Raw genomic sequence first — 10,495 nt, forward strand, 5'->3', positions numbered from 1 at the left:
ACCATCCTCCTCTGGGATTAGAGCATTGTTTATGCCTCATTACTGTGAATAGAATTTCTGTGTGGGTTTCTGCATGCATGAGTATTTGGGCAATTTCACAATATACGTGGATATAAATAAACAATTGCTTCCTTTAAGTAGAACCACAATACTGGGGAGTGCAAATAAGAAAATTCTCTGACTTGTTCTTTTCTTAGTAAGAGGTGTTTAAAAAAGCAAAAAAAAAGGCCTTTCTCAGCAAACCTGTAGGTCTCTGAGGAGTTAGAAGGAATAGATTTGTTAAAATCAGAATTGCCAGTTTTGCACAGTTGCATTTGGAATACCACCATATTTTTAAACAAACTTTATTAGAATTCATATCCAGTCATGGAGCTGTACAGGGCTCCCTTAACAAGCATAGTCTGGCTGGAGGCAATAAATCTGTCTTTGTCACTAATGATGTTTGCATTATTTTAATGCTGTTGATACTGTGGATTTTTGTAGGGGGCTGCAAGCAATCATCTTTCAACCTCAGCTCACCTCCCCTGCATCCTGAGTAGAAAAACAGTTTCCCTGTGTATACCAGTGGGGTGAACCAGGGAACGTGTCCGAGGACTTCCGCCACCTAGTATGTTAGTCAGAAAACTCCATTCCAATTCCAGTGACCTTTACCTGTTTGATATGGGGGGAAAACGTTCTCTAGCAACAATATTTTTCAGTAATTTGCATTTTTGTAACGTGGCGAGTGTGGTACCCGGTCAGAAGGTTGTGTAATGTGGTCATTTGATGGATTGTCATTTTCTGAATAACTAAAGTGACTCTCATACTTTCAAATGTGAAGGAATCCTGGGCCAGGTCCAAGCTATTCAAGTGCTGGGAAATGTGTTTCCAAGGTGCAGTTCAACCGAATCCCTTAAATACATTTCTTAAATTCATTTCTTTCAAGGGATTTAAGACCTTGTATAATGTTCCAGATTATGGTCTTTTATATCCTGAGCACGAGCGCTGAAAAGAGCCATTTTCCTCCAAACAGCTTTGCTGATAGCCTGCGATGCAGGAGTCCTATCTCTGAGCTGAGCAAGTCCATTTGCCCTCTGTGGAGGGCAACAGGTTTGCAGCAGCACAGGGTGTCCTCCAGTAGATCCTAGCGGGAAATCAGGACACTGACATCCTAGTCATCCTGTGTGGAATAACATAAAGGTAATTGCTTTCTTACACCTTAGTTTCCCCATGTGGAGAACCTTCCTTCCTTGGAGAGTATATATAAGAGCATATATTATATAAGAGCATATATATTTTTATATATATATATACATATATATGAAGAACATATTATGCATTGGAATAGTCTGGGGGTGCTTAGGAATCAGGTTGTATCCCTTTATGCAGTTCATAAACCTCATAAATGTGCTGATTGAAGACAGGTGTGTTGGGTTTTTGCAGCCAGTGTAGCCAAGCAGAGGCAGTGCAGAGCTCTGAGTTTAGAGGTGTCTGACTTGATTGCCTGCAGTGCTAATTGAATTGAGTGTCATCAGTGTAAATATTTTGCATTCTCTTGCTTCACTGGATAGCATTTAACCTGGGGTATTGTGAAGCTGAGAAATACAAATGTGCTGTTTGTTACAGAGAGGGTAAGTTTGGTTTTTCTATGCCCATAATGCTTTCTTTGTACCGGTCTTCTGGTATTTCTTTGTTCTCAGTCTGCAACAGATTCTCATAGCCTAACTGTAGCAAAATAAATCTCCTTTTTTTTTTTTAAAGGTATTTTTTGGAACTGCTGTGCAAACAAATGTGGTGGGCACCTGCAGTGATGTCACTAAACTTGGTGTGGACTGTGAGTTAATATCGTGTAGAAGTGGCTTATAAATCGCTGCTGCTTCCAGGCCCCATGGCCTCTAATAGCAGCATGTCCCTCCACCCTCCTAGGAGCAGAGGGGTGGGCAGCTCAGATAATAGAGCTGCTCTGCCCATCTCCTCTCTTTCACTGAAGAGCAAGGCAAGACATGACAGAGCAGCAAGTGAGGTGAGTAATATTCTAGGGTGAAAAAAAAAAAGCCTTTTCTTCCTGGTATTTAGAGGAGATTTGATAACATCTTGTGCTGTGTATCTTCTTTCTGTCTGTGATGCTACTATGTCTGTGTGACAGATGTGTTCCCCCAAACACTGACTAACTGTGTCCTTTTAAATAGAGGGCAGGGATGCCACAGTGGTGTGGAAAGGGGCTGCCACTCCTTGTCCTGGTTTGTGGTGGCAAGAGTTTGAAGGGGACTCCCTGGATGAACAGAGGAGGTTATTTTTTAAGAGTCAGATGTAGAAGATGGAGGAGGAGGGAGCAGGGAGAGTTTCTATATCTTTCTCTGCTCTGTGATGCTCTTTCTGAGCCTGGGTAACAAATTCACTTTTCATGCTGGAGAGCCTGTCCCTTTGAACAGATCTGGACATCTCTGCACAAGTCATTACCAGATGGAAAACAGTGGAGGGACTATCCGGGTGCTGTTGACCTGACTCCAATACCCTAAAGATTAGGCAACTGAGAACAACCTTCTGTCTGAACTCTACACCGTGGTCCCAACTGAATAATTTCCCTGGCCTGTGTTAAGACATCACTACACCACAAAAAAGGACCATGTAAAGGTGACTGATGACTACTCTTCTCTCCAGCTGCTCATGATGCCTCAGTTCTTGTGGGTCCTGCAATACTGAGGGAGTAGCTGGAAGAAGCAAAGACATTTTTCTTCAGGCAGGAAGTTATTTAATCCTCTTAATAGTGATATTTTGACTTTGGGATTATCTCAACAACTAATCACTGTTAAGTTTGTGTATGAAAGTTTTGGAGAAATTAGTATTTAAAACTACTAGGAAGGAGGGAGAACAGTGGTTTATAACGGGAGGGAAGGAGTATTTGTCTTGAGTATTTGTGTCGAGTATTTGTCTCATAATTTATTGGCAGACTTAGTCTTTTGGGCAATAATTTTGATGTACGATTATGGGATGCCCTTTTTCAGTGAAAAACATGATTATCTAAGGTTGTTTTTAAGAATTACAAGACAGATATATTGATAACCTAACTACGAAGTTAACAAATTCTGCAGACGTGTATAAAATATATTTTACACATGGTTTTGGCATCAAATCCAGAATGTCATTAAGGGTCCTGGTCATCAGAAATTTTACTTCTTTGACTGTATTACTTTGTGGAGTTTCAATATGGCCACCTAGTCCTGGGAAAAAAACTACCCACAACACCTTAGACCATAGTGGATGATCCTTCTGCAACTTGTAACCTGGCAAGAACCACATGTCTGTGTAGCTCCATTTGTGTGGAGAACTTTGCTGCTGATTTCACGGGGATTTCTCACTGGAATAAACTTAGGAACTGTGTATATTCATAACCATGCTTCTTGATGAATAGAGACTTCTTTTGTAGCTTCAAAGGTAAATTGAAGAATTCAAGTACATCCATCCTTCTCACACTTGAAAAGATGATCTTTGCCTTTACTTTGTACTACTTATCTGCAAGATATCTAAAATTGGAAGAATTTTCAGTGGATGGACATTTCCCCAGGCAGTTGTATAGACTTTAATGAAAGAATTTAGATTAAGTGAAGTCACTAGTGTGTCTGTCTTGTGTCATCTTGGACCAGTGATGACTGGCCCAGTAGACTTGCAGGGTTCAACCATCAGGATGACTCATGGAACAGGAGCACTGTCCCTTTTAGCAGCTACCTTATTGATGGCTTCCTCCATTCCAGTAGCTCAGAAATGACTTAGAGCTAGAAGGCGTGATAAGACAGAAGCATGATCCGATATTGTAGTTATATCTCAAAAGCAAATGAACAATGTTTTGTGTTCAGTGCCTGTTGTTTCAGCCAGAGCCTTGGTTGTGTTTTCCCCTACTCTCAAAACACGACTCCTTAGTTGTGCCAACCTCTAAAGCTGAAGCCTGGGGGCAGCTCCCTGACTAGTTTCTTCCCACTGAATTAAGCTAGCTTTATCACTATTTTCCTTAAATAATTTGAAAATAAGAAAAATCAGGTCTTTGCTATTGGCATATGAGCTTCAAGAGCACATACATCCTAACATTGTTTTTATATTTTACTCCTGTAGGGCAGAAAAACTCCCTCTATGTTTTAAGTTAGAAACTGAGATTAATTTGTTTTTGAAGCAAGCAGCTAGCACTTGTACTGAAACCTCAGAGAGGATGGACCTACTGTGCTCATTAGCATGAGATGTACACAGCTGCTCTTCTTGCCACTGCTGCTTTAAATGATGGCATCTGGTGATTCTAGGTCTCACTTTTTTGTGAAACATTAGAAACTGTTGCTTTTTTTTTTTTTTTTTTTCCTCTCCAAGCTTTTTCTTTAATAAAGCTCAATTGGAAAGTGTAGACAGACATAGACTTCCTGGAGAAAATGCTCTCCTGAACTGAACACAAGTCTCCTACTTCTAATATGGGTGCCCCCGACGAGTTATTCTACAATATGAGGAGCACTGTTGAGTCCCTCTGGTTACTTCTGTTATTACATGCTGTGCTTCAAGTGACTACTAGGTTTAGACCTTATGTGTGAGATTTAGACAAAGTTACAGGCAGACAGTGTCAATGAGCAAAGTGACAAAGGTGGGGATTTGATGATGAAAAGCAGATAAATCCCAGCTGGGCACCTTAAGAGTTGTTGCTGTTGATTAAGCAGCAATATGCTGTTGTAGGTACTAGAGTTGCATAAATTCACATCAGACCTCTGCCACAGTTCTGTTGATCTGGAATTGGGGACGAGGGTTTCTGACTTCCACGGGAGGTGCACAGGATATTTAGGATGCTGTCATGCTTACTTACATGTCCACCCTCAGTTTCCTATCGTGACGCAGGAGAATGGCACATGTTTCCCTGCTCCTTTTCACCATCCCAGCTCTCTTTCCTGCTTTTTTTTTCTTTAACAGCCAGTGAAGATCAGTTTCTGTACCACGTTGTATTGTGAACTATAGTGAGAGACACATGTCTGCTCCTGGCATAGGAGTAAGGAAATGAGCTGAAGGCTATTCACAAAGAAATTATTCTCTTACTCTTTAATACCTATTGGCTTCTTTGTGAACGATTTCAAGACCTTCCTCTTACTAACCTATGTTGTGAGATCTACCACAAAATTTAAGGTTTTCTATGCTCCAGACCTAAGAACTGTGACCTGAGAGAGCAAACCTCTGTTCATGATCCTCCATCAAAAGTGGGAGAGGGTTGGCATAATTCATTTTTATTCCAGTTATAGAAACTGCTTTGTTTGATGAGCAGATAAGACATTTTGTTGGGAAATGGTTCTCAGCAGACACAAGTCTGCCAGGTTCAGAAAGTGGGTTGGATGCCTACTTGCACTTGATGCTCTAAAGAAATATGAGGGCTGTATTCCACCTGCTGTTGTCAGAGTTTGGAGCCCAGGAACCATGACAAATGGTGCACAAGTATAAAATACTGTGATGAAAGGGAGGGGAGAGGAAAGTGACCCTCATAAATGAGAAAACAAAAAGGTTGATTTTCCTTGGCAGTTAGTACTTTATCTCTCTCTTTTTTTTTTTTTTTTTTTTTTTTTTTTTTTTTTTTTTTTTTTTTTGTGTGTGTGTGTACGTTTAACAGTATTGCCCAGGAATAGATTGAGCATTTGAGAGAACCTCCACAGTTTTGGAAAAGATAAGAAAAGAGAAGCCAAAACTACTGACACTAACAGACTACTAATTGGGGTCTGTAGCGATTAATTAAGTTGATCTTAATTAATTTTTTTTGTGCTGGAATCATAAAACAGTCTGTAATTCTGCTAGCTATGCTATAAAAATATGAAGTATTCCCTTTCCATTTGTAAATATTCCTAGCTGTTATTTTTAACCAAAGGTCCACCTGACCTTAATTGTTCCACAGGTTGATGTGGCTAAAAGACAGAAACTTCAGATGTTACTTACAGGCAAGATGATAACGTGATTAACTTTGCCATCTGTGAGCCTTTCTTCATCCCCATCACCTCTCCATGGACCAAATATTCAGATAAATGTTTAATCCTGAGTCAAATTTGTAAACTCAGGATCAGAGTTCCAGGCTTATATGGCTGGTTCAGTAGAGAGAATGCAAAACTATTTTTGACAGATAGTGACCTAAACTGTCACTCCATGCCATGGCTTTATGAATTCCTCCTTGCCATATGAAGGGTGGCACCCACCACTGTGCAGAGAACGTCCTTGCCCTGTGACTCACTTGCATAAGTAAGACAGGTTAGTTGAAATCTCAGCCTTTGTAGTGAATATAACAGCATTTTTTTATGTAGTAGAGACCTCCAGTAAGATCAGATCTGACTAAAGTAGAAAAAAAAATCTCTTTAAAAAGTCTTAGGGAACAAATAATTTCTTGCTGATTTCTTTGAACAGCACAAATGATATTTTTCCTCCCTGATCAGGCCAGAGATAATCAAAGGCTCAGGGATGTGATCTTTCTCTGTTGTAATGACTACGTTTGCCCCAAATAAAGCTGCAAGGCCCTGTATGACTCATCTGAGCCAGTGTACCTTCTAATGAAATCATCCACAGCCCAGATGGCAAGTCCAGCTTCCAAGAGAGGCATGGACTGAAATTCACTTATCCCTAATGTTTTTTGAATAATATCAAATGCATTTTCAGATTGCTACTCTACTGGGTACTCTCCAGATGTGTGAAATGAAAAAGTGGTCATTCACTTTGGAACTTGAAAGAATCACCACTTCTATGCAAAGGCAGAAGACTGCAAGTTTAGATGGCTATTTTAGAGTACTTATACATTTGCAAGCTTCGATGTGAAACCAATTTGTAGGGATCCTTATGGGCCTTCAGTTATCGGTATTAATTAGGGACATGAGATGGAAAAATTCTTGAACTGGCTTGGTATGAGAACGTGACAGAATTTTGTATAGACAGTAGTGTATTTTTCTTCTGCTTTGAGATTTATTTTTTTTCATTTTGTGGTTTTAAAATACATGTACATCCCCAGTCTTTTAACAGTTCTAACTCTTATACTCTATTTGAAATGAAAATTAAAAGTATCCAGGTAGTCATCTTTCTGTTAACAGACACAAATATAAAACCTATTTACACATTTTCAGTTACTTGTCTCTATCAAAAAATCCCTGAAACTGTTTTAGGGAGTTCAGTCTTTACCATTACCAATCACTTTACCATCTTTTAAAGAGGCAGCAAGATTTTAGCTGATTGCTTTCTAGTATAACCAGTAGGGAAGCTGTAAAAATTGCCAAATCCAAAGGGCAACCACCAAACAGCAGGAAAAAGTATTTCTAGAAATTAAGCTTGCCTCTCCAAACAAACCTTGCTGAAAAGGCCCAGAGCTTAGTTTTCAAGCAGTGCCTGCCAGGAGCCGCTTCCCTGGCCTGAGCCTACAGCGCTGGCTAGAGTTGTCTTCTGCTGACACATCCAGTTCAGAGCCTGACCAGGCATCTCAGGACAGCACACGATGATGTAAAGGGTATTGTGAAGTTCCCCAGGACATGTCTTGGATCTCTGCCCCTTCTCAGCAGGATCAAGTCAGCTGTGCTAGCAGGAGTCCAGAGAGCCTTCCACTGCAGCCTCTCCAAGCCCCTCTGTCTAGAAGACCTAACAGTGGTGTTGCAGGTGGTCTTACTGGACACATGTGGTTTCGATATCAGGAGCTTGAATGATTAAAATAGACACAATCAGTATTGCTTATAGCATAAAACTGCTGAAGATCTCAGTGGATATATGACTGATCCACCGAAGGACAGTCTTGCAGATGTGCAGCTCTTGTGAAGGGTTTGCCTACGCTGGGCTCTGCCAGGGAAAGCTGACTGCAGCTCGTCCTGCTCCCACAAGCCATCTGAAGTTCAGATTTCCCTCTCGTAAGGATTTTGTGGCTGTCTGAAGTCACCCTCCTTGTTTTTTCCAAACCATCTCTGCTCTCGCTCTCAAGAACAACTCCTGGTACTGAGGGTCATGGGGCTCCTCCAGGTCACGTGGACAGCCCAGTAAATATGTAGAAACAGATAGCTGTCTTGATTTCCAGTATATTTTTAAATCATGTTCTGGTATAAATACAAAAATGCTGAATTAATATCTTTGATACTGTCTACTGCATTCTTAGTGGGAAATTGCACAGTATGTCAGCAAAGGGAATTCAGCTGGTGTTTATTTACTTATCCTATCTAAGAGCTGAATATGCTGCAGTAACCAGCAGTGTATCAAAATGTCAAATTTACATTCAAGCTCTTTGAAATTCTCTTGTTTCCAAAACAATAAGGCAATAGCTTTCTAATAAAAAAGTGATGTCCTACAGTCCATCACTGCAGCGCAGCCAAAACTCCAAGGTATGAAATGTTTCCTTCTCCAAGACATAAAAGCATTACAGACTATTAATTACATTATGATTAGCTGAGACATCTTAACTGTAAATCATTTTTGCTTAAATACAGACTACAAAGAATTAATTGGCAGCCTGCCAGTTCAGGGAAATGAAATCTACCACTAGAAATAATATCAAAGCTGAGACAGCTGTGAAAGTATCTGAGAGCAGCGCAGAGAAACAGACTGTGTATTTACATGGGATGCTTACAGCCTCAGCTCCTTGTGACTGCTGTGGTCCTTTGTCACAGATGGCATTGAGGAAAAGCCCATCTGATTTTCCTTCCTGGTGCTTGCCCCCCCCAACATCATTGCAATGCATTGCAGGCTTCGTATCAAAGGACAGCCACCAAGCAGGTTCTCTGCCCTGTATGAAAGGGCACATTGGGGACTGTACTAAAGGTGTAAGGAAGGCTTGGGGTCCTGCTGCATCATTTCTCCAGCCTTGCTCAAAGACTGTGTCTACATCCAAACACTGGATTCGAGTGAATTCAGAGAAATTAAGACTTACAATTAGAGATATGGCCACAGTCTCCAGTTCCAAAGAGAGAAATAAGAAGCATTCCTCAAGACAGGTACTTAAACACACCTGATTGATACTAGCAAATCAGCACCATGTGACAAACTTTTAACAAACTGCCATTAGAATTTATAATCAGGATCTCAACCTTGTAGGTGCAATGTCCACAGATACAATCTTTTGGATAGGAAAAAAAACAGACTGCTGCAAACCTGATAACAAAAATGAAATATATTTAGCAGTCTTTGTAACTTATAAAACATGGAAATGTATCCACACTGCAGGAAATTCATTGCTGTAGTATGAACACAGCCAGCATCTGACAATAATCCTATTAAAGTAACAATCTCTGCTCATGCTGCTATCATTCATATCATACTGAAACTGCTTTTAGAAAGATTAAAAATTAAATAACTGCCATTTACTTTTTCCTTTTTTTTCCCCACCTCTCTTCAATGTGTTCAGAAAAGACATTGCTTCTTTCTTAAGGTCAACAAAGATGTCTGGGGGCTGTTTTCTAGCAACTCTGATTTTCTGTGCTCTCTGACTAGGTGATACTGTCCTTAACATCCTTAATATGCCCATAATATCTATCTCAGAGAAACCCTTTCTGACATCTTAAGAAATTAGGATGGACCGTATTGCTGGGATCCAATCCAGATTTCCTTCCTTCCTTCCCACAGCAGGGTTTGCTTTCAAATTAGTGAATCAAGACCATGGTGGCTCTACTCCAGAACAAAACAGCTGCCCAGGAGCAAGGTGGATAAGATGCAGTCATGTTGATTTAAGCATCCCCCTGTATAACCACCCCAAAGCACTGAATTGTTGCCTCCAGCTTCAAGTTGTGGCCAAACTGAGATCAGTGCTTTGTCTCACTTCCTTGACTGCACAACACAACAGAATTTGGAAGAAGTTTTACAGGAAATTACCTTCCTAAGTACCTTGTAGGAACTGCATAATACGACCTCAGGGATTCTAGGAGGTATCAATAAGAATGGAATTTCTTTTGTATTGCTTCACTGTCACTGCTACCAGATCATGAGTGACATAAAGCAGATATCTCCAAGCCACCATCAACATCCTTGACAGTCAGTGGGGAGAATCTGCACTTCTGAGATGTGGTTGATCCAAGCCTTATGAGTTGTGTCCTATTTTTCCTTCAGTAATTAGCATGGAAGCCTAAAGTAACTACCTCAGATGTAGACATCCAGAGTTGTATGGAATGAATTCCAAACACAGTGAGTAAGGTCCTCCAGAGTAATAATCCTGTTTATACTACAAAGCATTCTGTGTTTCCTCTGGGTGCAGGAAGCTTTAATCTGACGTAAGCATACTGCCAAAATGAATAGTGTTGTCCTTGGCTGTGCAGTTTTTCCCGTTCCCTTATGCTCGGGAGAAGTGCTGATGTGGCCATGTGGTAAATTGCACAAACAACTGTGACTGAAAACAAATGAATTTCAAGGCTTCATATACTGGTAAATCTACCATATCCTTAGTCACGTTGTTCGGTGATTCCATTCACTGTTGCAAGATGCTCTGTGCTTTATTTGTGGAAATATGTGTCACTGATTCCTAATAAGCCTTTGCTTGCTCAATTATGGAAGTATCTATTGTCAGTAG

At 40.4% G+C, this 10,495-nt stretch overlaps 1 long non-coding RNA gene across 1 annotated transcript; it reads left to right on the plus strand.

Annotated features, from left to right (window-relative positions):
• Nucleotides 1-1,431: 1,431 nt before the first annotated feature.
• On the plus strand, nt 1,432-3,446 carry LOC135579847 (uncharacterized). Its single transcript, XR_010473666.1, has 3 exons — nt 1,432-1,610; nt 1,741-2,002; nt 2,412-3,446. It is a non-coding gene; the product is annotated as an uncharacterized LOC135579847 (long non-coding RNA).
• Nucleotides 3,447-10,495: the final 7,049 nt, after the last annotated feature.

The sequence above is a fragment of the Columba livia genome, chromosome 6 (genome assembly GCF_036013475.1).
Source record: "Columba livia isolate bColLiv1 breed racing homer chromosome 6, bColLiv1.pat.W.v2, whole genome shotgun sequence".
Lineage (NCBI taxonomy): Eukaryota > Metazoa > Chordata > Aves > Columbiformes > Columbidae > Columba > Columba livia.